Source organism: Sphaerodactylus townsendi, linkage group LG02, assembly GCF_021028975.2.
Source record: "Sphaerodactylus townsendi isolate TG3544 linkage group LG02, MPM_Stown_v2.3, whole genome shotgun sequence".
Classification (NCBI taxonomy): Eukaryota; Metazoa; Chordata; class Lepidosauria; order Squamata; family Sphaerodactylidae; genus Sphaerodactylus; species Sphaerodactylus townsendi.
In genome coordinates this window covers 143608326-143632200 of record NC_059426.1, presented here as the reverse complement: position 1 = coordinate 143632200, position 23875 = coordinate 143608326, and the positions used below count along the sequence as shown (strand labels likewise).

Sequence of the window (23875 nt, the reverse complement as noted above, 5' to 3'; positions counted from 1 at the left end):
AGGGGGGGGGGATTGTTGATGGAGCTGACATTTGTCACGGGACTCTTTGTCCTCATAGTGACTGGAACACCAGCTGTGTGTGTGTGGGAAGGGGGTGGGTGGGTAAAGCACGGGGGGGGGGGGGGTAGCACGAGGGGGAAAGAGCCTCCGGCTGGTTCACAGCTGACCTATAGTTATTTTTAGCTCTGGAATGCTCCTTCCGAGGCCCCCTGGGTTTGTTTCTCTTCTCTTGGCAAATGGCAGTTTGTGAATTCGTCAGCAAAAGGGTTGAAGGGCAACAGAAAAGACTGGCAGGGCAGTCAGAGGCAGCTCTCCTGAGGGCATGGCATAGGAAGGGTCATCGCAAGCAAGGGGTGGAGGCCAGGGCCTGTTTGCTCATTTTTGGATGAGAAGAGGCCACTCTGCAGCACAAGGAAAGACGTGACAATATATGGAAAGGCACAGGTGACATTTCAGATTTTGTTGTGGGAAGCACAAAAGAGATTTCTGGGAGATATATGTGCAGGAGGTTCACCATGGTCTGGTAGTCGAGTCTTGCATGCAATCATGGTCAAAACTGCAAGAAAAACAGGGCATGTTTTAAGAGCAAAAGATGTTGGTTTAAGCTCCAGTCTGGTTACTCGGTATCCTATGTTCAAGGCTGGGGGCGGGGAGAAGGGCAACTTGGTGCCACTTTTAAGTACTCCATGTGGTCCCCAGTGGCCCTGTTGACACCTGCCAAGTAACATGTTGCTCCAGGTGACACTTACACATTACTCATACATGGCAAGTAACAGCAGAAATGCTGTGCGAACCGTACAGTAGCAGTTGAGATGGTAGCAGCCAATATCTATAGCCACAAGCATCAGAGCTGGATATTTTCATCAGTCCAAACATAGCTCCTTGCCCACAACATGGTAGTACAGGGGCTGTGGCATGAAAATTTTGAAGGACAACTACTTGCATGAGGAAGAAAGCACACAATAATGACTCACAAAACATAAAATAAGGCACAAGAGTTTTGTGGGTTTGAGTTTCACTCCCAACCATCAGACAAAGCCTTGGGGCAGGGGAATCCCTGGCAAGAAACATTTTCAATTTAAAATGGGGAACGCAAGACTGGAACACAGGCTTCAAATTCCACAGAGCAACACCACACTAGATGCCAAATGGAACAGATTGAAACTACCTTACACTGAGTCAGATCTTTGGTCTATGTAGGTCATTACTGCCTACCCTGTATGATAGGAGCTCCCTAGGGTCTCAGGTAAAGATCACCTACCAACAAATCCATTTAAACAGAGATGATGGGGGTTGAACCTAGGACTCTCTGCACGAAAAGATGCTTTGCCACTGAGCCACAAACCCTTTACCTGTAGCAAGGTTGAGAGCAACATGCAGAATCTGACCTATTTCAGTCTACTGGAGCAGTGAGGAACGCTTTGTTTGTATAGGCTGCCAGCTGCTGGGGAGGGTTAGAGCTTCTGCTTTGCATTCAGAAGGTTTCAAGTTTGATCCCCAGCACCTCTCATTTAAAGGATCTGGCAATAGCAGACAGGAAAAACCTATTTCTGCCTGGTGACCCTGGAGAGCTGTTGCTAGTCTGTGCTGATAGTACTGACCTTCGTGGACCAAGGGTCTGGCTCAGTATGAGGCGGCTTCAGACAGGTCAGTCTGTGGCAAGAAAGTTGTGTACCCCCACTGTCTGGTGCAGGATTTGGCTCAGGCAGGCTGCTGCCCACCTCCATTGGTGTACAGAGTTCTTTCCTTTCCCCTAGAGACCTCATTCTGGGCCCTGGTTTGTTCCATACAGAGTTTCCCTACTAGGAAGCCTCTTATTAATCCATTTAAAATGTGAAGATTATTACAGATGAATGACAGCAAAACTGGAGGAAATTCCTGAGTTGACATTAAACGGAATGTCTTATTTCATCCACCGTGGTCAACCAAGCTCTCTGCTCTATGAATGGCAATATTCTGCATCTGCACATAAAAGTTGCACAGGCTAACCATCATGTGTGAAGGGGGCCACAGGAGGAGAATCTGGAATCACTGCCATGGAACAACACTTGTGTTTGGGGACTCCTGAAGATATAATATGGAAGGAGGGAAGGGAGAGGAACATGGCATGCATGTGATTTGTGCCTCTACCATGCTGCGCCTCCAGAGATTGGTGGGATAATTGGGAAGTAAATAGTTTGTACACGTGGAAGTTTGGGGTGTGTGTGTGTGTGGGGGGGGGGGGGAGGAGTGTATGATTTGAGCCCAAAGGTCTTTCCAGAAGATTATGGGATGAGAACTCTCTGTGTTTACTAGCAAAGAGGAAAATGCACTCTGCCCCATTCAGAGGCTCTTTCCTCATATCTTAACTCAAATGTTCCTGGACTGCCTGTTTATTCTCTGGATGAAATGTAAACCTCATTAACTTATCCAGAAGCAAATGAATACGTGATGCTGCTTTGCGGTGAGTCCGTGTTGTCTGCTCTGAATGGCAGGGGCCCAGAGTCGAAGGCAGAGAGAGGACCTTCCTGTCACCTGCTATACCAAACCAGTTAGCTGGATATGCCAGGGAGTGTGAACGCGAGACCTTTTGCATGCGGAGCTCGTGCTCTACTGCTGAGCCATAGCTAAATAGGTTTTATTTGATGAAAAATTCATTTAGCATAGCGACGCTATGCTTGTCACTGTATGCTAGGAAGAGAGGGGGGCGGGATGTGTTCCTGTTTTTCTTATCATGCAGGACAGGAGTGCTAGCAAAGAGACCTAATAGTCTTCTGTGCAAAGTTTTGGCAGGGGTGACCATCCCTAGCTAGGGCAAATGTGAGGCATGTGATAGGGCAAAAATAGCCATCCTAAAATAACGCAGGGCTCTCTCTCCTCCAGTTTTTTCCTCCTCCCCTTGAGCTCTTTTTACAGTAGCTTCTCCTGGTTTCCAAAGCTCCCAGCTGTTTCTTCTCATCTCAGGCAGGGGAGTCTGGTTGCCTAGATACCAGCTCTTCTGATGAGCAGTTTCGTCCCCCCCCCCACCACCCCAGGGATTCATGCTGCAGCTTTCCCCATCCCCACAGTGCAGTATCACTGCCTGAGTGATGAAGACAGAAGCCGAGCACATCGGAAGGCTGATGGGAGCTTTACAATTTAATAAGGGAGAGAAAGAAACTGTCGACTGGCAATACTCTCCATTTCCTTCTAAATAACTGCCAACAGTAGAGAGCACGACACACACACAAAGCGTTAGGAAGCTATACAATCCCCTGCCTTGGGGGAAAGGGGATGGGCAGCAGGGAAAGGAAACAAGGCAGAGAAACACTCGGCGCCACATCTCCAAGATTTTTTTTAAATTGTACATCTGAGCAAATGGCACAAAATAGTATGTTTTAAGTAAACATTTGAATGTGTCTCTGAATCTGTGGGGCTCACATATTGTGTTGGGCAGCAATGAGGTCTTCCTCCTGCCTTGGCTATTGTCCTCCCTCTTTCCTTTCATTGAACAAATTCTTATTGAAAAGATGAGCTCCCTATCTTGAAGGAGGTAGAGAGAGCATTATCATTTTTTTTAAAGTTTCCTATATAACCCCCCTCATTTCTACAACAGAGAAACAAAATGGAAACGATGAGAAGGAAACGAAAACATTCTGCTTGAATGAAGGCTCACACAAATGTGTGCAACGGGAAAGAATTGCATGAATAATGTAGAGCAGAGCTCTGGCTCGAGAAGACTGTCATATTGTCTCCGTGTCCTCCGCTTGCAACTTCTCAATGTGAAACCAAGGAGAAATGGAAGGCGGGCGGAAAAGTCTGTACTGTCACCTTTGGTGGCGGAGGTCTGATTAAGAATTCAGTCCGCATCACAGGACATTACTTCGGTGCCTCCGACTAATTTCTGTGTCAGAGCTGTGAGTTATGCCTTGTTCACACATGCGTGCTTATCACATGTTGTGCCAAGCAAAGGCTTGCGTGTGCAAATGTATTTCTTTGTCTTTAGCAAATAAATCACCCTTCCTTTCGGTGCAATCATCTGCCGGGCCGGCACGAGCTACCTCAAATCGCGCTCCGCAGACAGAATTTTCCTATCACTTTCAACAATACTTTTCAGTGGAGTCAATTGACACATTCTGCTGCAAGTCATCAAGGGTCAAATAACTGCATGGTGAGAAAGAAAGTGATGTACATGCCTGCACAAACTGGCCCAAAGGCAGCTATTGATCCAGGTTACAGAGAAAGAATTATTCAAGGCTGGGCCTGATCTGCAACACCTGATAGCACATTGCAAATGGAGGGAAAAAAATCATTGGAGCCTTATTGGCCCGAGGGCTCTTTTTCTACTATGTTTTTGTAATAAAAGGCATGAAAACTGCGCAACCGTCATAGCTGCATCTTGTTTTGGTGCACGTACACATTTTAGGGAGCTTGGCTAAAGCTCCCCAGAATGGCGTAAGAGGCAGAATTTTTAATCTGGACTTGAATATTATCTGTTCTGACTGGAAGTGGCCCTTCAGGATCTTGAGCAGAGAAAGGTCTTTTTGTGATATCTGGGTTTTGACATCTTTTAAACAGGGAGGGTGAATTCAGAATGAGAGACCTTTCTCGTGTGATGTATCTGCTGCACTACTGAGCCACAGATCTTTCCTGGATGTTATGTGTGTGCCTTCCTCTAGTTTTACTCAGCCCGTGTTCTGCTGAGTATTGATGGTTGTTTCTATCCGATTACCCCCAAAGCAGCAGGGAACTGAGCTGTAGAACTCAAATCCTCCCGTTCAAGTAAAGGTGCTTGATAATATCCCAGGCAGCTTTAGAAGTTGTTGCTTGTACACTGGCAGGAGGGGTGAGAATAATACACCTCCCCTTCCTGGTTGTTTTGAAATGGGAATGAGTCTCCATTTTGCTCTTACTGCTGCTACACATGCCACAAGGCATTTTGAAAACAATAGTTGTGTCTCCAAATGGACACCTAGACCTAGTTTTAGGACACCCCGTGGGCACAAATTGTACACATGAACATACGTTCAGATTGGGAGCCGCTGAGACACTCTGTGTGTGCGTCCGTGTGCATGCGTGCAAAGAGTTTGTAAGTCACAGCCAACTTATGGTTGCCCCTGTACGGTTTTCAAGAGATGATTAGAAGTGGTTTGCCATGGCCTGCTTCTACATCCCGTGGGCTTCACTGGTGGTCTCCCATCCAAATACTGACCAAGACCAACACTCCTTTACTTCCAAGAGCCAAAGAGATCAGGCTAGCCTGGGCTATCCAGGTCTGGGCACTGAGTAACTGGTTATGAAACTGTAGTGAAATTGAATAGAAACAGTAGTACATAAAGGTTTATGACATGATCATCTGTAAGGTTCTTATTACAAAACACCAATCTTTCTGAAAAAAAATCACCACAAAATCTCTTTTCCTGTACACCATGAAGTCTGTTTGTAGTGGCAGAATCAGTCTGCTGGGAGCTGATGTATAGGGTGTTAAGGATCCATTCTATCCTCGATACTCTTGTCATACATGTAAAACCTTTGGCTGAGATCATCAGGAGGTTTGGAGTTGGTTGTTCCCAATATGAGCATGACACCCAGCTTCATAGATCACTATCCAAGTCTTCAGAGGCAGCTGTGGATGCAGAGTACTTCCCTGGTCTACAAGTCTTAAATAGGATAAAGCTTTCTCTAGAAACCACTAGTAACTGTAGGGCACAGTAACTGTGGGGCACTTGTGAAGGCTCCCATGGACTAGGGTCAGCCTGACCTGGTTCAGAGGTGGTGGGAAAGGACAGGTGTGAGGGGACTGAGAATGGAAATCTGTACCTTCTCATTCACATGCGTATAAGCTAGGAAATGAGGGAAGGAAAGACCGATTGACAGAGTGCAAGGAACGTTTTCATGGGAAGGAGGACAGAACATGGGAACAAACAGGTGGTCCTGGATGAAGGACACCCTACTTTGGCTCTCCAGGCTCTCTGCAGAAGGGGAAACCTACAGCAAGCTCTGAGAGAGCCTCTAAAGTCAGAACCCATAGCTGTGCCTCCCCATTCCCAGTAAATTCATCCCGCCTACTTGTAAATCATTCTGTCTGTTTGGCTCATAAATCTAACCTGATCTGATAGCAGAGGGCAGGTTGTAAAAAGTGTGGGTTAAGGCAGAGCCACGTCCACAAATACATTACTAAATATAGTGTTAAATGCAGACAGTGTGGAGGGAAAAATCCAGCTACAGAGTGGAGATGGGCTTGTGGCTGCATGGATGGAGAAGGAACAGTGGATGCACTCCATCTTGTAAACTTCCTGTCGACCAGAAACATCCCATAACCACATTAATAAAGGAGTCAGACACAGGCAGAAAACATCTGTTTCCATCCTTGCAGCTTGTCTTCATCTTGCACCACCAATAAACAGGAGGGAAGGAATATCTAAGGAAACTTTTGATATTGAGAGTCTAAAAACGAGGATGTTATTAAGACAATGGAACGGAATCCCAGTGAAAATGAGACTTGTAGATGTCATGGAGACCAATCCCAGGCAAGCTGTCCTTGCCACTGGCTACTGGCTAAGATCCTGCAGCTATCCTTTGCCTCAAGAAAAATCTGGCCTTCTCCTGAAGGACACTAGGATGAAGTGAGTCCTTTGGCAAGGCCACGATGCTGACTAGAATGGCAAGTGGGTGGTGTGTGGAGGGACTGTGGCTCAGGGGAACAGCCTCTGCTTTGCACGCAGAAGCTCCCAGTTTCAACCCATGGCCACAGCCAGTTGAAAAAAAACAGGCAGTAGGTGAGGTGAAAGATTCCTGCTTGAGACTCTGGAGCGTGGCTGCCAGTCTGGTTAGACAATAGGGACTTTAATGGATTGATGATCTGATTTTGTACAAGGCAGCTTTATGTGTGGTCATGTGCCAGTGGCATAGCGCCAACGAGGCGGTGTGTGTGTGTGCAATGGGCGTGCCCGGGGCATTCTGGGGGCGTTCCGGGGTGGGCGGGGCTGCAGCAGGAGCACGGGTCGCACGCGTGCCCCAGGTGCAGTTCCCCCTTGCTCCGCCCCTGTCATTCTCCCTATATGATTTCAGTTCTTGGGCTTTCCTTTTGCCTCATTTCAAAGCAGGAATCGGAAAAGGCCACATCTCATTAGACTTAGAAAAATGGAGGTGCTAGGCATAGCTGCTGCTGCTGCTGCTGCTTCTTCTTCTTCTCCTCCTCCTCCTCCTCCTCCTCCTCCTCCTCCTCCTCCTCCTCCTCCTCCTCCTCCTCCTCCTTCTTCTTCTTCTTCACACTGTCAGGATTGGTAAATTTTTTCAGACTCTGATCTTGCCTTTTAATAGCAGACTGATGCACAGAGAGTACTTTTTAAAAAGTTCATAGGCCTGCCTTTCCACCAGAAAACTGTAGTCCAAGGTAAAACCAATACACCACAAAACCAACAACGAATAGCATTAAAGCAGTGTATTGTTGAAGGCTTTCACGGCCGGAATCACTGGGGTGCTGTGTGGTTTCCGGGCTGTATGGCCGTGTTCTAGCAGCATTCTCTCCTGACGTTTCACTGGCATCTGTGGCTGGCATCTTCAGCACCCCAGCATTAAAACAGCCAGAAGAAAAGAAAAGAAAATGGCAACCAAATGGTTGCCCTTCAGAGTCAAGTGTTAAAAACACAACCATCTAAGTCAAAAAAGTTCAGTTTTACACCCCCTCTGAAACTGCAGAAGGGATGCAAATCTGCTAATGTCCTTTGGGAGACTGTTCCATAGCATTGGAGGGAAATTAAGCAAGTCTCTAATTAAGCATTAGCTCTCCAACTTGGTGATAACGTGATAGGAAAAGTTTCGCACTGCTAACTTTCTGTATATCAGATTGCTGTTAAAGGCACAGGAATTGGGGCTGGAAGGAAATTAACAGTCTTCTGGTCTGATGGGATAAGAACATGAATGAGATGGGAGGAGAAATGGGGGCGGGTGGAGAAACTGATATAATTATGCACTGCATCAAGAAAGTGGATAGAGCTCTCTTTCTCCCACCCTCTTAAGCTTAGTACTGAGAATCAGACAATAACATTGATTGGTGGTAGATTTGGGACAGACAAAAGGCAGGCTTTTGGTCTGACCCAGCAGGACTCTTCTTATCTTCTGATGAGAGCTCATGAAAGGATTCAGGTAAATGGGAATCAATAGAGAATGAGAAGATGCATAGGGGCCAGATACACACCCACCCCTGAAAACAGTTGGCACTCCAGACACGAAAAACACAGAACGAAAGCACCACAATGCCAGCGGGTCTATTGGCTTGACCTCAAAACTAATAAGATTTGTGCAGTAAGGATCAGCAAAGCAAGTAAGGAAAGGAAAAGAGGTCCCTTCACTGTCTCCCTCTAGCATTCTGAGCAGGTTTTTTCCCCTTGGCTTCTGTCAGGAAGCATGCAAAGCCTTGTCAGAGCAGAAGGAGCTAACTTTAGTATGTTCTCTGAGCCACTTTGGCATGTTTTCTGTGTAGCTTTCTCCAGTGCATGCTTTCTCACTTGCTTTCCATACCAAAGTGGGCTGGTATGAAATGGACAGCTGGTTTGAGGGTTGCTGTTTCCAGTTGAGTGGGGGCTGCTCACCTGACCAAGCTGGTTGGCAACATGCCCCCCTCCCCCCCGTGTGGAAGCAATTGTCCCATTGTTAAATTTAGTGGTGGGCTAAATTTGCAGTGGTGGGAAGAGGCAGGAGAGTTGCGGTACAATCCTATTGGTTTAATTTATTAGACTTAATAGGCTGCCCCTCCCCTTTTGGGCTCAGGGCAACTTACCAACATAATTTAAAATACACACAAACAAAACACCTAAAAATATTAAAACATTCCAGCAATTCACTCATTTCAGCAGATCCAAGAGGCAGACGTCACAGTCCTACCAAGGTGTAGCATACATCAATATCCCAGTAAATGGGGGAACAAAGGAGAAAGGGGGGGGGGCAGAAAAGGGGAAAGGGTGGGGATACAGACTTGCTTCAATCTAAGCCCTTTGACCTCAACTGTGCATAGGGCTGCACTGCTGGAGCGGGGGTGAGAGCTTGGTTTCTCAGCTGGTGAATTCATGTAGCATGCTTATACTAAATCAAACACCTGTCCAGGTCTGTATCCTCTACTCTGACTGGCAGCTGCTCTCCAGGGTCTCAGGTGGTTATCTTACATGTTATCTGCTACCTGATTCTTATAACTGGAGATGCTGGGAATGGAATCTGTTGCATGTAAAACAGATGCCGTACCACTGAGCCAGAGCCCCTTCCTGAGTGGCTGACTTATAGTATAGAGGTCATTAGTGACTTGGGCCACAGGAGAGGTGAGTAGATATCCCAGATTAAGTCCAGCAGACTGTGGTTTACAGTATGGGTGTCATTTTTTAAAAGTATCCCTCTCTGTGTGAACTGTCATGGTTAAGATTAAATACCCCACAGTTTGGCCACCACAGGAATGCTGATGGTGGAGACTGCAGAATACTTGGTGCACACCCTTCTTTTTAGTTACCACTAAAATTCATGAAAATGTAGTCTTTTCTATCTTTCTGGTTTTAGTGATTCTGGGGGACCTAGCAAAAATCCAGCATGGTGCTCTGGAATAATTTCCACCCTCTCTCTGAGCCCTCTGCCACACTTCCCTCCCTCTTCCATGCTGTCTCAGGAAGATGGAGTGGGTGTGAGTGGCCCCTGACACCAAGCCTGCTCCCACTGTGTCTGGGGGGGCAAGGTAGTAGCTGGTCAGGGACCCCCCAGCATGGGCCAGGGTAGCTGTCCCTGTTGTCCACTGGTTAAGGCCATCCATTAAGTTGTAGGGACACACACACACACACACACACACACACACACACACACACACACACACACACACACACACAGAGAGAGAGAGAGAGAGAGAGAGAGAGAGAGAGAGAGAGAGAGAGAGAGAGAGAACAAAATAGTATTGGTCCTTCTTGCAATCCTGTTTACTACCAATTCCAAGTGCTAAAATTCAATTGTTCCATTTCTCAGCTAGTGCTTCTGTTTGCAAGAAGGCGTAATAGCCTGTTTTTTGTGACTGAGAACAGAAATTAAATGCAGGAAAGGGTCTGGTTGCTGTCAAGAGTATCTTACCTCAGCCCCATAACATTCAGGACAGGTTTTGCTCCACACAGAGCGCAAGGGATGCTAATCTAATTCCTATTTCATTGCATCCTTTAAAGAAGCAAGGGGGAGGAAGGGCATTGGGGTTACCATGGCAACCACACATGAGCCAGCTGTGGTTGCTATGGAAACAGAAAGAAAAGTGAGAACCAAAGAAATAATCCCATAGGAAGATTTTTTTAAAATATAAAAATTAGAATCTTGCCCTGAATTTCTACAGCTTTTGAAAAAAGGTGGAACAAAGGAAAAGAAAGATGACAGGATCTCATAGACAGCCATGCTTATACAGCATAACTGAAATTTCCTTCATATTTTGCATTAAGCCTAGGGAGGTAATTTCACACACAGTCAGGACTGTCTGCTGTCCCCAATGAAAAGAAATAAAGAAAAAAACCTCTTAATTCTCCAGTGAAAAAGTATGCTACTAAGGAGGAACCCTCCTGATCCGGGTACCTTCCATGCTGAGTTCACTGCACATTCAGCTATGCTTTCAAATATGCGCTGCTCAATACTGTGAAAATTTGTGTTCCAAAATCCGAAGCTTCATTAAGGGGCATCCTAAAAGGAAGCAGCACAGCTGTTGGTATGAGTGAAATGTGAGTGGGCTGAAAACCTTTGCATGCCAAAAATTGCCAGACAAATTAATGCCGCAAAGAAGAAAATCATATTCATTCAAAGAAGTCTGTGAGAATGTTTCTCTCTGTGTGAACGTGCCCCTTCCGCTGCTTCTCACTGGACCCTACTTTGAGTTCCCTGTAGGATGCAGGAATATGTTATTTTCTATTTATTTTTGGTTCCGTACGCTGTTGCTGCGACCCTATTTGTTACGCCTATTTTTTATTGCTAGTATTCCTAATTAGTTTTTTTCTTCTGCATCATTTTAATGCTGTGCACCATTCTATCATTGGTACATCGTACAGCATTTTTATGTACCAATAATAAAAAGAAACATTTAAAATGTGTGCATTTAACAGGGAAAAAAATCGCAGCCTGAAAACAAATTGCGTGAAGATGAAGTTAATAGGCACAAGGGAGAAACAAAGCAAAACAGGATTGTCAAGGTGAACTGGGAGAAATGAGAAACGAGGAAATCACTCGTTCCTTTTGAAGCTGTATTCAGTTCCTGCATCAAGGGACAGAATCTCTATATCTGTACTTCTGAGGTTGTGGAATGATCTTCCAGGAGATGTAACTTTTAACACTGGCTTTTAGAGAGAAGTGTAAAGCCAACTTGTCTTGGAAATTGCTGGGGATGGAGGCATATGATTATACATTTCTGTCTGGTATTCTAAAAGACCATTCCAAGCAGTTATGCCCTTCTAGGGCAATAAAGTCAATAAAAGGGTATGATTAGGATTTCAGTGTAAGAAAACAATCCTGAACAGATGCTCAGAACCCTACTCAGGACTGGTGCAGAGCTTGGTATATGCAAAGTCCTCAGTAAGATCTATACAGAGACACTCCAGTATAAACCTGTTGTGGGCTTAAACTAGAGTAACTCTGCACTAAAAGCATGGTTCCCAAGCTCAGCTTGGAATTTTTTTTGAGATTTGGATGCAGTGCCTGAAGACAGGATACAGATGTGATGTCACAGAATCTGCCATCCCAAACGGTCACTTCCTCCAGGGGAACTGATGACCATGACCATAGCCTGGAAATCAGTTGTAGTCCCCTGCTTACAGACTGGAAACCTTAACTGAAGGTAGCCCTTTTGTGTTGCCGATCTTTCTCTAAGACTTTTTTTTATTGTTTCAATGTCAGCACTTTAGAATGCTGCTTTTATTCAATTGTTGGCCATCTCAATGTTTCAGCGAAAGATAATTCCAGAGTAGCCATGTTAGTTAGGCTCCTGCAGCACTTCCCCCTGAATCTTATTGGTATCTTTAAGAATGACTGTGGCTCTAGATTTCAAATACTGTGTGAGGACAGAGAGAAGTTAACAATGGACTCCAAAGCTCATTGCAAGACATCCAGTAAATCTGGGATGCCTCTGGATAAAACTCAAGTCCGTATGCAGAGGTAGAGCAAGGGGAAACTCCACCTGGGGCGCTCGCACTGCACCCCTGCTGCGCCGCTGCCTGCCCTTGCCCCACCCTGGAATGCCCCTGGAACACCCCCGCCATGCCCCCTCCGCAGCCTGGCCATGCCTCCGCCACAGCTCCGTCTGGGGCATCGTACCCCACTCCTCCCTGTTGGTGCGACACCCCTGTCCGTATATGCATTAGACAAAGTTGATGAAAGTTTTGATCACAATACATTAGCCTTACAGATGCCATAAGAGTCTTGGTTCTTGTTGTTTCATTCAGCAGACTAACACAACTACTTCTGGAATTCATTACAATGCAGCAAGAGGAGTAATTTACACTGACAGTTCATGATGCAAAACCGTGGTTTAACCAAAGTTAGTTTTGTGATTTGTCATCACTTGTTGGAAAGTGTCATCAAGTTACAGCTGACTTGTGGTGATCCCATAGGGTTTTCAAGGCAAGGGACTTTGTGAAGTGGTTTGACATTGCCTGCCTCCATATGGACTGAGAGAGTTCGGAGAGAACTGTGACTGGCCCAACATCATGCAGCAGGCTTCATGTGGAGGAGTGGAGAACTGAACCTGGCTCTCAACCATATTTAGTGGCCTGCGTTCTGATGATCACACTGATCAATCAGACCTGAAGTCTGAACTGAACCTAGTAGCATAACATTCATATAAGTAACTCACATGTGATCAGAGACACCAGTCACAATGCAGAGCTGGGTGTTCCTTGATTTCTTAGATTGTGGGAAGGAAGGCAACCTCCCATTCTACACTGTGGACATCAACACAGTATGCTCATTTCCACAAATCTAGAAGTAAGGCAGAAGATACCAGCTTTGAATCAGTTTTTGGGTGATAGCACATTTCCCACAAGTCTGTGTTCTCTCTTGAAGTTTGGCTGCGGCTAAATATCTTGGGCTGGCTGATTTCCTTTTTTCTTTACGAAATGAAACAAAACCAGCTTATTGCTAGGGATGTGTGTGTGTGTATTATATATACATAACTATTATATATTATATGTGTGTATATATGTGTGTATGTATGTGTATATATGTGTGTGTGTAAATATACACACACACATACATATACAACTATTGTTTTTCCCTAAGCTGCTCAGTCCTCAAAGACAAACCTGTATGCTAGTTGAAAATGGATTTTTTTTGTAAAAAAGCAGGTATTTTTGAGCCATTGCTAAGTCCATCTTGCCAGCTTTATATTTACTAATGATTCTTACCTGTCCCCATCAGGCACGGTGCTCTCATTCTCACTCCATAATGAGGAACCAAGGCATTCAATCTCTGAAAGACCCTAAGCAGGATATGCAGTTCCTACTGAAGTCGGAAGGATTGAATAAATAAAGCAAAAGGAACACAAGGCCAGAGTTCTCCTATTTAAGGGGATAAAAAAACTGCTCACGTTTACTGATAGGAAGAGAAAGGAAAGGGGGAAAAAACCCTTCCTCTTCAAAATCTAATTCTCTCTTACTCCTTAGGAGCAAACCCAAAAGTCAGCCTTCAGGGTATAAATATTTATGCCTTTTGCATATCCAGCAGACGCAACATTTCCAATTAACTGTCTCTCTCCCTCCCCCCCCCCCTTTTTTGCTTGCTGCTGCTTCAGCTCACAAAGTAAAGATGAAATATGGATGGGGCCCGGTTGATTTGCTGAGCTCAGACATCTAACGGATTTCCACACACTTCAAGATAAAACTACATGGCTGAAATGTTTATTTATTAGGTTTTAAGTCCCAATTCACCCTTACATTTTGAAGTTGGCAGAAGTGGTAAATGCTGTTCTGAAGACTCACAACTTTTAAAGGTGTGTAACCCAGATTTCTCCACCTGTACCAGGGCAGAAGCCCTGCTTGTGGTAATACTCCTCTGCTCACAACTGGACAAGAAGAGGGGGACATTTCAGAGAAGATGTACTCCTGCAAAGTTTTTTTAAAAGCTCAGAGGCTCATCAAGGGCAATTAAAGAGAGAGTCCTTGCCCACATAGCTGAGCTTTAGAATCATAGAAACATGGAGTTAGAAGAGACCATGGCCATTAAGTCCGACCCCCTTCCATGCAGGAACACACAGCTTTATAATCTGAATGGTTTGGCAGATTTGTTCAAGTGCCAGCCGGATTTTGGACACTCCAGTGGACTGCAGGGCACAATTCTGGGCATCATCCAGCAGCTGTTGAACTCCAATTTTTAGCAGGTAGGTTATGCTAAGAAGCACTGTAGATTTTAGCTCTTCCTATAGCCTCAGTACTTCAACAATACACAATTTGCACAAAAATGGCTTGCAGTCCAAAGGCCGAGTAATCTAACAGTTTACTAGTTTACCCACTAACCACTTTTAGATTAATATATTGTCGAAGGCTTTCACGGCTGGAATCACTGGGGTGCTGTGTGGTTTCTGATCTGTATGGCCGTGTTCTAGCAGCATTCTCTCCTGACATTTTGCCTGCATCTGTGGCTGGCATCAGATCCTCTGAAGATGCCAGCCACAGATGCAGGTGAAACGTCAGGAGAGAATGCTGCTAGAACACAGCCATACAGCCCGGAAACCAGACAGCACCCCACTTTCAGATTAGAGAAGCTTGTTGATGATGTATACTGTATCAATTCACATATATGATGTAGAGGCATGATTTGTACTATAGTCCCATGGTAGACCTGGTTCACATTACTAACTAGTAAACTAGTAAACTGTTAGATAACTTGGTTCACATTACTAACTAGTAAACTGTTAGATAACTTGATTGTGGACTGCAAGCCGTTTTTGTGCAAATTGTGTATTGTTGATACTTTGGTTGCACAACCTCTTTTTCTCATTTGTGTACAATGTGGCCCCAGTGCTTCAAGCAGACCAGACCCTGGCTGGAGATAAGGTTGCCAACTTCAGCTTGGGAAATCCCTAGAGATTTGCGGGCAGGAGCATATTGGGGAACGAACAGCCATGGACAAGGAGGCTGTGCCCACCTTGTCTTGGCCACCCACCTTGCCCACCAAAAGGAGGAAGTGACAGCATGCCAAGCTAGCCTAGAACAGTGGTGGCGAGCCTATGGCACGGGTGCCAGAGGTGGCACTCAGAGCCCTCTCTGTGGGCACGCGTGCACAGAGTTCATCATGTGACAATAGTGTAATTATTTCAGGGAGATTATTAGCATTAAACTTAAGACCTAGTTTTGAGAAGCCGTGTAGGTAACCCTGTTAAGCGCTGTTAAACCCTACTGATTTTCATGGGAAGAATGAAAGCATGATCCTTTACCTGGGAGTAAGCTCGGTTGCTGGCAGTGGGGTTTGCTTCTGAGTAAACCCTCCTAGGGTCATGATTCACCCGTTCGAAGCATTGCACAGTTGCTTCAAAGCAAAGCCACCGACTACCACCAAGCTTATGCCCGAGTGACGCGTGCCTTGGAGCCAACCGTTTTTTCGATACTAAAACTTCAGTATTCAGGTTGAATTGCCATGTTGGCACTTTGGGATAAATAAGTGGGTTTTGGGTTGCAGTTTGGGCACTTGGTCTTGAAAAGGTTCGCCATCACTAGCCTAGAACACGGGGTGCCTGGCCCAGGCTTGGTGGGATGAGACTGCATGGGCCCTTGAAGTTGCCCTGCAGTGAGGCTAAGCAGCCTTTGCCAGGCCTGATGGACACATTCCATCCCTTGACAAGACTAGGGAGAGCAAAGGTGGGCACGTCCCTTGCCATTGTGAGCCCTCCTTCCCAGTATCTCCAGCTTATGCCTGCGCCTCTCTTTGAGATGGCTAGCCCTGGTGGGGGTGTGTGTGTCACCCCAGGGTTAGGGTAGCCCCAGTGGGGAGATCAGCTCATTAGGCCATAGGGCTACTGGGTCTCTTCCTTAATGCCCAATCTGCCTCTGATTGGGGGTTGTGCTGAGGAGGGCAGAGTGTAGGATAGGGAGGGAGCTCAGTAGGAATGTGATGCCACAGAGTCTGAAGTGCCATCTTGTCCAGGGCAACTGATCTCTGTCGCCTGGAGATCAGTTGAAATTCTGGGAGAATGCTAAACTCCACTTGGAGGTTGGCAACCCTTTCTAGATAAGCAAAGTAGCAGCAATTAGCTCCCCTCAACAAAACTAAGGTATTCCCTGTTGTGCGTTTTCCAGGCTATGTGACCACGGTCTGGTAGTTTTTGCCCCTAATACTTCACCTGCATCTATGGCTGGCATCTTCTTGCCATGGAGAGAAGACATTTTACCATGACATGCCTCTGAAGATGCCACAGATGCAGGCAAAGTGTTTGGGGCAAAAGCTACCAGACCATGGCCACACAGCCTGGAAAACTCACAATGGCCAGTTGATTCTGGCTCTGAAAGCGTTTGACAATACACAAAGCTAGTTTTCTGCAGCGGTGCTGTAGTACCTTTAGAGTACCAAACTGTTTTGTTTGGCATTCCTTTACTAAATCTTATTAGCTCTGCTCCCTGTTTGTGTATGTGTATGTATAGCTATGCTTTATTTAATTAATATACATAATATGTACATAAATGTACATATGTGTGTGTGTGTGTGTGTGTGTGTGTATTTACAGAATGAAACAACCTTTTTAGGTCCCATCAAGCCTGGCCAGCTGTACCTTTTGTCTTTGTAATACATTCTCAAAATCCCTAATCTGTTACATGCAAACTCTCTTTAAACACAGTATAAATATACGCTGTGATGAAATTTAGTAGGGGATGCCAGGTCATTCTGTTCTAAGAAGTGTGTAGTTTATTGCACAACAATGCAGACTAGACCCTCCCTTCACTGAGGGTTGGGAGAGGTTTATGCTTCAGCAAAAATCTTTTCTTTTAATTCGCTTGGTGACTTTGAGTAAACCAAGGTGACCAAAAACGTGTTTTGCTCTGGCGTAAATTAGCTCCCCGTCAGCAACTTTTCTAGAAATATTTTACAAAAATATCAATATATTATAGAACATCTTTCAGACAGGTTAAATCTTTCCCACCCCCAACATTTCACAGGCGTGAATAGAGACATACTTGTAAATTCTAGTCCCTAATCTCATGCCCAAAGTCATAGCATTAACATATTGTGTGGAAGGCTCCACTCTGTCAGTTATGTGCTGCTGTGTTAATTTACTCAGCAGTGTCAATGGTGCAAAAATCATCCTGTGTTTTGTAAACCACCTTGAAGACTTGCACTGGTTGGGAAATGCAGGATAGGCATTTTAAATAAATAAAAAGCACACACAAACAAGATGCACTCATTTCCTGCTCAAAGATTTCACTGTTACAGACTACGAAGACAGAGCTCAATCTGTGAACAGCATTTTGTCCAAAAAGACAAAATGGGGGCTCTGATTTACCAGAGACAGGGACCGGAAAACAGGATTCTTCTTGGTTCATCCTGTATACTCCTTTTGAAGTATATTTCCCCTGGAGAAAACAGCATTTAGATTTAGTCCATCAAACTACATTGTGAGAAAAGTAGAAAATAAAAAAAAACATTTTGTGCTTTGTCTGAGCCAACATTTCCCATTTGGGAAACCTGGGGACATTTCAAATGCCAGTGTTAAATTCTGGAAGTTCTGCCATTATGTGCCTCTGTTTCCCTTCATTTGTAGAGTTGCTGAGCAGTGTCTCTGAGTATGAACAAAGTACTCTTTCCCAACTGTTGAGGACTGTGTCACGTATAACTCCGTAAAATGCACATGTGAGATCTGATCAGACTAGCCCCTGGGAGACCCAGGTTGCAATCCACATTTTGCTGGAGAAGTTCGTTAAATTATGCTGGGGCCTAATCTACCTCACAGGGTTGCTGTAAGGAGAAAACAAATGAGGAAGGGCTATGTTGTATGTCATTCTGTACCCCCACTGGGCAGAAAAGGGGAATAGAAATATCTGAATAAACAGAATCTTTAGCGTGGGAATGTAATACATGTTTGCAAATACAAGTAATAAATCTGCTGCTCAGCTGATGGCGCACTGTGAAAGAAATGTGAGTTTGCTGCTGCTTGTGTGAAGACATGCCATTTAAAAAAATTATTCATTCATTCATTTAGAGGAATTATATCTTGGTTCAGACTCAATGTAACACCACATCGCAAGGACACAAAGCATCACTCTACAGCTATATTGCTCGTACACTTGAGGTCATAAGGGTGGATTTTCAGGCTACGCATCCTGTTACAGAAATAAAATGTACCACAGCAGAGAGACTGAACTTTGATATCTTCTGAGTGTCAGATGGGAAAAGAATTTTCTGAAATGTCAACTGAAGTGGGGGAAGGCCCTGTAAAGAAAGATATGAGGAAAGAGCTGGGCATAGAGGGAAGACATTTTAGTTTCTACCCCTATGCCTGAAATTGAGGCCTGGTGAGGCAAGAGTATTTTCCCATGGGTCTTTGTGCTTGCACAGTGTGTCGTTTGACTTGTGCTGCCCAAGAGCGATGTGTGAGTACTACACAGGGTTAGGTGTGTTGTATACTATGGGTGGCAACCCCGTGGGAGGACAAAGTCCCACAGAACAGTGCTTTTGTCTCAGTTGGCATCATGCACGAACCAGGTCGACATATTTTTCAGAATCCTTCTATTTTATGGAGAGACACAAGAAACAAAAAAAGGGGGGGGAGAGCTGAATGAAAGAAGCATTTTCTCGATTTTAGGAAGAAGATAACTTGGCAGAGCCTTCTCCGTTTCCACTGAGGAAAACTGGCTATGCTGGAGCCTGCATAGTAGCATGGAACCCCATGAGGCAAGTGTGTGCCTGCTCTTCACCTTTGGAAGTCTCTCAAAGGCAGATCTCACACATGCTGTTTCCATGGAAACGGTAGGACTGCTTAAAACCCATCCATATTTCAGTGTGGTTAGATGTGACTGTTCTATGCTGATGCTAGTCTTCACTTTTCCTGCTCCCTGATGCTCACATTGATGGCTGTTCTCCAGTATCTTTTCATGGGTAGTTTTGCTTCATGGAGACCGCTGCTTTTTCACCTCAACCTCCATACTGAAAAGGGGAGGGTACACAAAGTCCGTAATGTTATATGCTATATGTTATATATACACCAAGAAGATGAGCAGAGCATCCAGCCACCTACCTCATTTTTATCTCATTTGCCCTCCCAGTATTTCAGTGTGGTGCACATTCCTTCCTTCCTTCCTTCCTTCCTTCCTTCCTTCCTTCCTTCCTTCCTTCCTTCCTTCCTTCCTTCCTTCCTTCCTTCCTTCCTTCCTTCCTGTTAGCCTTACAATAATCCTGTGAGGTGGGTTATGCTAAGAAAGAGCAACTGGCCCCAAGATCACCCCCTCAGATTCCTGACAGAGTGGGGATTTAAATCTGGGTCTTCCACTAACAGTTTAACTACTGCGGTTCAGCATGGTATTAAGCAAGTATATTTCAGACAAAAGAGAGGAGGGCAAAAATGTATGGCAAGGCTCAAAGGCCTATGGTTGGATATATTCAATATGACATAACAACCGTGAGCTGCACACAGACTCCCTGCTGGGCCCGCCCTCTTTGCTTGAAGTGGTTTCCCCCTCTCCACTTCCCTTCTCAGTCACTAGGGGAAGGTCTTGTCTGGCAGTCTCCTGAGCAATCCTTCATTTGTCAGTCAGAAATCCTTTCTTCACTACTGACCTCTCCTTGCAACTCTTTTCTTACCCTGCTTGACACTCTGGTGAAAAGGGACTAGGGAAGCGTGCTTACCCTTCAACTTCCCATTGTTTTCTGTTGAATGCAAAAGAGCAAATTACACTCTTCTCCCATAAGGAAGGATGGAGGCTGCAGATATCTCTGAAGCACTTCCATCTTCCTCCATGGGAGATATGAGCACTCTCTTTTCACATCCTGCAAGAACTGGCCCTCTGTGCAGACTGTAATCCCGGCAGATACAGGCTACGTTACTTTTAAGGACAGCTTTTTCAAAAAAGAAGAAAAGGAGGGCCTCACCAAGGCAAAACAAAGACAAGAAGACAAATGCTGCAGAGGGAAACGAAAAAAAATGTAAAATCAAGAATTTGTTTCACTCTGCACCACTTATTTCCTTGCTTTTGTTCAGACTTTTAAAAACTTTGAAAACTTCCCTACTGGAATGTTATGTGGGGATCAGACCTTTGTGAAGTTTTCTGGAACTCTTTCTGTGAATAGTGCCTGGTAGCCATGTAAGATCCAGGAAATGACACCCCCCCCGCCCCCCCGCCTCAGCTTTCCATGTCAAGCTTCAGAAAGCCTGGCTAGTCCAGGTGCCAGGACCGGAATGGTTCTAGGATCACAATAGCTACTCAGCACCATCCTAAGCAGAGTTAAACCCTAAATTGAGTTAAACCTTTTAACTGACCTCAACACAATACTAATTGTCTGATAATTAACTAACGAAATTTACTGCCACATGATGTAATGGCCAATCGTTCAGATGGATTTGAAAAAGAAATTAGACCAATTCAGGAATAATATGCTTATCAAGTGGTTATTGCCCTTGATAGCTATATGAAATCTCCATGTATAGTCCAGCTCTGGAAAACCAGATGCTGGGGACAAACCACTGGTCATCATGCTCCGTTTGTAAGCTTCCCAGATGCCTTGTGTTGACTACAGTTTGAAACAGAATCCTGAATTAGGCAGACCTTGGGTTCAATCCAGCAGGGTTTCTCTTTGTTCTTACAGGACAGATATGAGGAGAGACAATCAAAGGGATGCAAAGGCCTCTAGGCAACATGACTTAAACAGATACCATGATGGGAGTACCAAATAAAAATCCTGTTTTTTCCCTGCAGGGTCAAAGAAGCGAAGGCAGCAACAGCAAGTACAAGGTAGGTTGTATAACATCTAGTCAGGAGCCAGGTGGGAAGTACATCTGTTGCCTTAAAATCAGTCCTGTCTGTGCTTTTAATAATGACATCAGCAGCTGGTTATTTTGCCCCTGGGGCCACTGCTGCTGCACAGTGCCGAGGATAGGCACCATGCACGTACCTTTGCCCCATAGGACAAGGACTGCTGTTGGGGTATTGCTCAGACGATTCCTCTTCCTGAACTTTAACCATTTTTTTGCAATAGTCTTGGAAAGTCTCTAGTTCTGTGCTACTAATGTGGCTTTTAAGGATAACTGAAATACGTGAATATCCAGCAAGGAGCCAAATAACAACAATGTGGTGCTTGTTCACTTATAAATAAGGCAGGAGGCCAATAAGGAAGAAAAAGAGACCAATTCAACTGTGCAGGCAGAGCTCTAGGTTTGAAAAATACGTACCCCACAGAATCACATAGTGATGGCCTTTCTGAGCTTTTTTAGCAAAAAAATCAATACAGCATTTCATTCGAGTCATAAGCTGATGTGCTTGAAGCTTTAGTGCCTCAGCAATGCTGAACATACTGCAATTTGAGGGTGACTTCTCCTCCCACACCCATGTTGTATGGACTGAAGGAATCCCCTACGCTCAGCAGACTAAAACAATGCAAACTTTTTTTTAATTGGAAAGGGTGAGTCAGGGAAACCGAGATTTATAAGCTGTTTAGAGCAAATGAATGAAATCCAAATGGGACGGCTCGTCCCATAGTCTTCTTTCTCTGTGCTTCGAAACACCAGTTCAGTCAGTTTCTCTTTATGATGGGCTTTTCGTGAGAAGGGTGGACTCATTTCCTGTAGGGAGCTCATTCATGCACAGCAAAAGTCTGGCATGATAAGAATGCTGCTGTAGGTGGGGGAAGGAAGGGGTATCTTTGCAGTCCAGTGCCATAGCTCATATTGAACAACACCCCTCCCCCAAAAGCCTGTGTAACATCAATTTATTGCAGTTTTGTGTAATTTCAGCTGGCCTTAATAAAAAGGTATTGCATGGATTTTATTCTTTTTTTGGATTTTGCTTGAGCTGTGGTGGCTAATCACAACTTGTCCCTGATTCTTGTACACCCATTGCAATGAATGAGCTTCTCAAAGCAGGCTGTCGCTCTTCTGTGGAACTGTTAATATTTCCACTGACCAAAAGCTCATTTTGGGGTGTAAAGGAAGGGAAACTTCAATTATTTTTTCAGACTATTCATGATGTGTTAAAAAAAAGGTACAATACACTACAAAGACCTTTATTAGGCATATTTGTGCTACATAAAAGAGGTACAAGGGCATTGACAAGTTGTATTCAGGGCTCATTCCAGTCCTATGAACACTTTTATCCATTTCTACATAAGTACGTGATGGCTGATGTTATGCTGTGGGTGCCCTGGCAGTTCCTTCCCTCAAAGTGCTTAAGTTTGCAATCTTGTACGCTATCAATTTGCTAGACTGCCTGCAAATGCTATCACCATTTATTCTGTAAAAAAAAATATTGTATACCCAGCTCGCTCACTTCGGGGTGACCAGCTGTATGTCTTGAGTAACCTTCCTTTCTCCTCAGCAAGTCAATTGGCTACAGTACGAAAATTCACCTGCATCCGAGCTTATTCATTCACTAGACAGTGACTGGTGTCTGGTCTTTCTCCTGAGTTTTTACTGCTTGGCAATGACTGCGTCTCTCCGGAATTAATGGCATCCATTAATCATAAAGCGAGGCTTCTTTGCTGCATCACAGCCTACTATTCAAATGATACTCTTCTAATTCTGAGCTTCCACCTTCAAGACAGCTCTACTCGAAGACATTTTCCAAATGCAGGTCTTTGGGGTGCTGGATATGATAATTCAACAGACCCAATTATTCAAATCAAAGGGGTTATTCCAGTTCTCATTTTCCTTTTGACTAGTCCAAATGGCTAAATGAACATTATTGGCATCAGCAAGGTGACACATATTTCTTGTGAAGGCCTGTCACGCACAACTTTGTGCAGTTTTAGACCTCTCTTTTTTGTTCACCTGCTGGTTCTCAGAATCCCAGTGAGCACCTCTTTTCCCAATGCAGCTAGGAACATGGAGACATGCTGTCTACATAAGTCTGTGAACTAAAATGGGGAATCTCCACACATCTTAGAATAATGGAAACACAGAACCCTAGCAAAAACAGAAAAAGGGTCCCTTGTCAGAATCCCAGAGGGCATTTTCCCTCACGTCACTGTGCCTTTGAGCATCTGGTCCACATTAGATGAATATCTCTTAATTTTTTTCATTGACTTTATTTACTAGATTCTCCCCAGTGGGGACCTGAAGCGGCTTGCATCATTCTCCTCTCCTTCATTTTATCCTCACAACAACCCTATGAGGTAGGTTAGGCTGAGAGTGTGTGACTGGCCTATCAAACTTCTATACCAGGGTGAGGATTTGACTCTAGGGCATTTTCTGTACTGACCCAATATCCTGAGATAAGGAGGTGAAACATCCCTGTTCGGCCATGACTTCTGCATGACTTCTGGGTCTCTTGGGCCTGCCCCATGAGATTTCCCTTACCTTGGGTTTCCAAAAAATGATAAATTGCCGGTTCTTTTAAAAAACTCGTGCTGCTCCCACTTCCATGCAAACACCATGGGAGACGGACCAGTTTATTTTTCCCGCCTTGTCGTCTGCATCCAATCAGAACGTCAGAAAAACGGGACAGTTCGCGCATGCGAGGCAGTGTTGGCGTGGAAAATGAAACTAAACCGGGGGCATGCATAATCACCTGGAGTTCTTCCTCCCAGCCTGAATACGCTGATGGGCAGCCATGCGAAGGGAGAAACCGAGATAGAAACAACCTGGTATATATGATCCCGGTTTTTCCTTGGGATATTATGTCCGTCCGGAAAACGCCTAAGTCTCCCATATGTTACCCAGACACTTGGATCATAACACTATGCTGGCAATGAATAAAAACAGAGTAATACTAATAGCAATAACCTGAATAAT

General features: G+C 44.8%; 1 long non-coding RNA gene across 1 annotated transcript; it reads left to right on the top strand.

Moving 5' to 3' along the window:
* Positions 1-314: 314 nt before the first annotated feature.
* Positions 315-20862, top strand: LOC125426884. The gene is made up of 3 exons (XR_007243590.1): positions 315-444; positions 18740-18903; positions 20847-20862. It is a non-coding gene; the product is annotated as an uncharacterized LOC125426884 (long non-coding RNA).
* The last annotated feature ends 3013 nt before the right edge of the window (positions 20863-23875 follow it).